Source organism: Macaca nemestrina, chromosome 18 (assembly GCF_043159975.1).
Source record: "Macaca nemestrina isolate mMacNem1 chromosome 18, mMacNem.hap1, whole genome shotgun sequence".
Classification (NCBI taxonomy): Eukaryota; Metazoa; Chordata; class Mammalia; order Primates; family Cercopithecidae; genus Macaca; species Macaca nemestrina.
This window is the reverse complement of record NC_092142.1, coordinates 48,349,991-48,355,647: the sequence shown is the minus strand read 5'-3', so window position 1 is coordinate 48,355,647 and position 5,657 is coordinate 48,349,991. Positions and strand designations below refer to the sequence as shown.

The following is a 5,657-nucleotide window of genomic DNA, read 5'->3' as shown; positions in this document are numbered from 1 at the left end:
AGTAGGCATGGATTTGGAGACAAAGCAACTCCTCAGCTCCACCTTCAGCCCTATGATTGATGTTTCTGCTGCTTCCTCTTCTCTTTTGCTAGTTTGTGTGTGTGTGTGTACCTTTATTTACCCTAGAAAGCAGACATAGGCTAACACATCATTTTGGTGTCCCCCAAAGCAAGGATTTTCAGATACTTCTTTCCACAGCCAGCCCAGGCCCTTCAGGACTCTACAGCACCATGGGGCCCCAGAGCACCTCAGGCCATGTGCCAATGATGGCTACACACGGAGACTGAGGATCTGGGTTTTGGAACCCTCCTCCGTCATCAGCCCAGCTCCACCAGTCCTACTCAACACATGTCATTCTTTTCCCATCTCCAGGACATTGTTTGCCCAGCCCATAGAACTTTAAAACTTCCCCTGTCCTTCTCACTATTCAGTTTTATGGTGGACATCTCCTCTTGGTCATGCAGCCTCCATTTCCCTTTATTAGAGCAAATACGTTCTGTTTGTTCATCTTCCTTTAGGAACCACACGCTCTCTTACTTGCCATCCTTGGGCAGCAGGTGGATGAACACTACCCTGCTCCCAGGAGAAGAACGTGTGACCAAGAGCTGAGTCATTCAAGTCGTAAGTCCCTCCGACCATATGATTGGCTCATGGATGCCCATGTGGCCAAAGAGGAGCCAAGCAGGCTCAATCACTGCCAGTCTGGTACTTTTGCTCCCTGGACTAGAAAAGGTACTCTTGGCCATTGGCCATGGAGTGGGGAGGGTCGAGGTTGGTTGCTGGCAGAGGCACCATTTGCAGACAGTCTGCCTGTAAGATACGGAGGAGAGATGGGGAATAAGTTATTTGTTCAAGTCGCTGTATTTTGCCACTTCTACCTACCCCCAGACTTCTTGGTTACATATACCAATAAATTCTGCTTGTCTGCACATGCTCACATACACACACACATACCTGCCTTTTTTTCCTTAAGCCACTTGGAATTGGGTTTTCAGTTACCTTGCAATAAAAATATCTAGCCATTTGCTGGAGTCTCTGATGGATCTGAAATTCTAAGCCCTGGAAGCAGGAAGTTAGGCAAAATGCACCCCCAAGGCCACTTCCATGGTGGGATTGCAGGTGCAGCTGCCTTTTTTACCAACCCCCCTCTGCTCTTCCCTTTGGCCTTGCCTGTTGGGGAGAGAAGGCTTTTCCCCTTATTTGAGCTGAGAGAGGGACACTATAGAACAAGGACGCCCAAACGATCTTTCCTTCTGCTCCAGGGGTTAGAGGCCACTCTCCTTGGGTTTTTATTTTGTTTTACCTTTTATTTTTTGCAGATTTACCTTCCTAATTAGGTTCTGCTCAGGCAAATATATTAGGATTAGTCTGTAATCCTTGAGCTCACAGAAAGTGAGGGTGGGATGGCCCAGGAGTGGGCTGGGAGCCAGGAGGAGGAGGTGTTTGCTGTGGAAAATCCACAGAGCGGGAGATGCACGTGGATAACAAGGTGTGTCTGCACATTAAATGGGTTTCAGATGTATCATTTATTCATTGTTTGATCCAAAGCTATGAATTATTAATTATGTACTAGGTGTTGGGGAGACAGAAGAGAACAGGACAAGACATCTGTCTTCACAGGTCTCTAGTGGAGGTTGAGAGGTAATGAGCAGGACCAATGGTGGTAACATGTTGCGCAGGCTCCTGGGCCACTGCCTGTCGTGCTGTGGATGACTTGGGTCCCTGTCTGCTGAGGCTGAGGCTGCGGCTGCTCCAGCCCCAGCAGGTGGAAGAGGCTCTTTAAAGAAGGGTGTTCCTACTTGCCTTTGTACATGTTTAGTTTCCTCTGGTTCCAGCATTTTTTTTTTTTGAGACAGGGTCTCACTAACTCACCCAGGCTGAAGTGCAATGGCATGATCAGAACTCATTGCAGCCTTGGCCTCCCTGGGCTCAGGTGACCCTCCTGACTCAGTCTTCTGAGTAGGTGGGATTGCAAACATGCATCACCATACCTGACTAATTTTTGAATTTTTTTGTAGAGATGAGGTCTTGCCACATTGCCACAGGCTGATCTCTAACTCCCGGGCTCAAGCAAGCTGGCTGCCTTGGCCTCCTGTGCTCACCCTCAGCCAGGCTTCCTGAAACCCATCCTCCGAGCCATGCATCTGGGTCAGGAGTAGGCCCCAAGCTGTGTCAGAACCGACGTCCTCCCATCCTAGCCATTCAGACAGTTTGTACTTCCCCTTTCTTTGTGGTGCACCTCCTCTGGGTATTTGGGGTCCTCGGGGTCCCTTCCAGTCAGGAGTCACTGCTTTGGGAAGGAAGAAGGCAAGTGTCAATTCTCTCCCCTTCAGGCTTGTTGGCCCCAGAACAGTGTGTCACAGCTTGGCAAGTAGAGAGTGTGGAAGGATGGGGTTAGCCCCAGTCAGGTTCCCAAAGTTGGGGCCACATCCTTCCCTTAGCCATGGTTGCTAACATGTGTCCACTAAAGCAAAGGCCCTTTCCTGAGCAGAGAAGACCATTCCAAAATGGCCAGCGGCTCTACCTCAACAGACAAGCAATGGTGAAGCTTGCAAATGGCTCCTTCTTCAAGCACTGCCCGAGCGGCCCCTTGAGCCCCTTGAGTCCCTCAGGGAGCAAGCATCTTGGGGCGCAGCTCAGGGGATCCTAGGCATCCCAAGGACCCCCACTTCTCCCGTGGGGAAAAGATAGATTCTACTCCAGGGAGTTGGATGTCACCGTCACTGCCCTGGGACCAGGAAGCCTGCTGAGCCTAGGGCTGCTGCCATGTATGGGGGAGGCCCTGGTGCAGGTTGGTGAAGGGCACTGAGACCTTCGTGGGGTGGAAGGGAGCCTCTCGATCGGGGGATGCCTCTCACAAGGAGAGCATCGAGGCTGCCTGCCCTCCATTTTGCCTGTCATCATCTCCTGCAAATGGCCATTACAGGGCCCAGAGCTCTCCAGAAGGTCGTCCGCCCTGAAATTAAAGCCCAGTCTCCTTGGAGTGCATCAGAAGCAGGGTGCTGATGGCCCATCTCTCTCTCATTGAGGGGGATTTACATCTGTTAGTAAATTTAAATGATGAGTTAAATGGGGTTTAGATGGCACCGTGAGCAGGTATGTCCTCTGCCTAATGACCACGCAGGCCCATTAGCAGTTTTTAAGCTCCCGTATGGGCACACTAGGGGCAACTCCTCCCCCGGTGGGGGACATCCTACCACTCTACCCCCACCCTCCCACCCAAGGCCTGTGCATGGCAGAGGACTCAGCCTTGGCAGAGAAGAGGGCATGAGCAGTGGCTGTGATGCGAGCTGGGAGGAGGGGGTTCTGCAGTCCTTGTCCCTGCCACCCCCTTCCTGCCTCCCTCTCCCCACCCTTCTTCCTCTTTCTCAGTTTGGGGAAGTCTCATGCTCTCCAACTCTTCACGGTGCAGCAGAGCCAGGTGGGTCCTGGGAAGCTGCTGAGCCCAACATCCCACATTAGAGCTGGAGAAGTTGAGAGTCCCTGGTTGGGGAGGAGGTTGGGGTTCTGTCTCGCCTCCCACTGAGGTGGGCAGAATGCACCAGAAGAGAATGGGTGTCAACTCTGCCTGTGTAGCATCTCCTGGGCAGCTTCAAACAAATAGGAGCCTGGGTTCTGCCTAGAGCTCCTGATTTCACTGGTAGGGGTGGGGCCTGGGCATGGCTGTCTCTCACAGGCCCCCAGGTGACATGGCTCTGAGGTACGCCAGGATTGGGAACCAAGGGGTGGTTCAAAGGAGTAGCTGTGGACTGAACTGCCATCAAAGCAACCTCTGTTTGCCTGGCCACACCAACCTAGGGCTACAGAGGGGGCATCCACAGCAGTGACATATATTTGTATTGTTTTGCTTTCACTATATATCGCAAGACTCCCAGAAACCCCCTCAAACTGTCACCCAATTATTTTGGGGACACTCCGGGCTTGCCTCCTGTAGACTCACAAACGTGTCTGTCAGCTACCAAGGGGCATCTATGTCTGCTGCCTAAGCAGTTGTTGGGGTCCCCTGGCTCCTGTCCCCATGCTCTGCGGGATCCCGCACCTGTTTCAGGCACCGTGATGTCAGCTAGACACACCTTGGGCCCCCTGGCTGTCTCCTTTGGGCCATCCTCCCCGCTGACCCTAGAGGCCTCTGAGCGCCTCGCCCCCAGTGCTGGTGGGCTGACACTCCCACACTTTGGAGCTGCAGTGGGCTTCCCGTCACTGCTGCTCTCTGTTAGAGGCTGCTTAGTCTCACTGTCTTTTGAATCTCCATGAAAACCAAAATTTCAATTTTTGCAGAGACGCTCTTCTCACTCCCAAGGACTTAGAGTGAGCATGAATCCAGGAGGTGTGGTCAGAAGACGAATCTATACCTGTCAGACACTAGAGTCCTGGCTTCTCCTTGCCCCGAGCTCAGACCTTTGTTAAAGCTAAGCTGGTGTTCCCAGCTTTCCCTTTAGAAGGCACTGTATTCCAGGGGGCTTCCCAACCCGTGATGCTAGGAGACTCCTGGTGGCCCTGTCCTGCTCCTTCCACCCCCAATACCTGGATATATTCTGTTTCCATCAGGAGACATGCTTCAGGCTTAGGTTGTCCCGTCAGGGACCCCAGTGTCTTGTATGAGAGTTTCGCCTTTAGGAAGCATTTTCCTATATTCTACGTTGGTGGGCAGTTTGCAGTTGAGATTAGGCTCTGGCTTGTATCATAACCTGTTGCTGCCCCACCTTCTGCAGGCCTTTCCATCGCTTCCTTTCACCCTCATGCTCAGGCCAGCCGTGTGGGCACACAGGTACAGATGGTCACGCTCTAGGAAGGAAGAGGGGCCATTTTTCCCCTAGGGCACCTTCCCCTCCCCTCTCATTGGCCAAAATGGGGTCACATGCCCACCCTTAAGCCAATCACTGGTGAGGGACCTGAGACAACCCTGATAGGCTGAGACTTGCGGGAGCCTGTCCTCAAGGTGGGGAGGGGCTGAGCCATCACCCAGCACCAGGTTCCAGTAAGGACCATAGCATCTCCTTTCTGCACTTTGCATACTTACATTAGTTTCCTGAAGGTAGATTGTCACTAGCTTGCTGGCTTAAAGTAACAGAAGACCAGAAATCCAAAATCAAGGTATCCACCAGGCTGCACTCCCTCTGAAGCCTCTGGGGACAATCTGGTCCTTGCCTCTTCTGGCTTCTGGTGGCACCAGCTATTCCTTGGCTCATGGGCACATCCCTCCAATCTCTGCCTCTGTCTTTGCATCTCTTCACTGTGTGTCTCTTATAAGGATACTTGTCATTGAATGTAGTCCGGAATGATCTCAAGATCCTTAAATAATTACGCCTACAAAGATCCTTTTCCCTATAAGGTAACATTCACAGATTCCCGGAGTTAGAATGGGGACATATTTTTTTGAGGGCCACCATGTAACTCACTTCAATATTCGTTACCTCTGTCGGCGGAGACAAAGGTGGCGCACAGTCTACTCTTGCTGGACAAACACCAGCATAGCTGAGGATCCAACACAGCAGGGCCACATGAGACTTTGACCTGCGGTGCTGCCTGGCCTGGTCATATGGGGCCTGCTTGGAGGAAGAGGAGGAGGAAAAGTTGTGTCTGCTTTTGAGTTTACTTCTGACCCTCTCCGTGGTTTATTTTCCCCACGGTCCCATTTGGTCTTGACTTCCTGAATT

At 52.0% G+C, this 5,657-nt stretch overlaps 1 long non-coding RNA gene across 1 annotated transcript; it reads right to left on the bottom strand.

Annotated features, from left to right (window-relative positions):
- Positions 1-481: 481 nt before the first annotated feature.
- LOC139359769 (uncharacterized) lies at positions 482-4,790 on the bottom strand. Its single transcript, XR_011616145.1, has 3 exons — positions 4,525-4,790; positions 2,103-2,290; positions 482-810 (listed from the first exon to the last, which is right to left on the bottom strand). It is a non-coding gene; the product is annotated as an uncharacterized lncRNA (long non-coding RNA).
- Between the last annotated feature and the right edge of the window lie 867 nt (positions 4,791-5,657).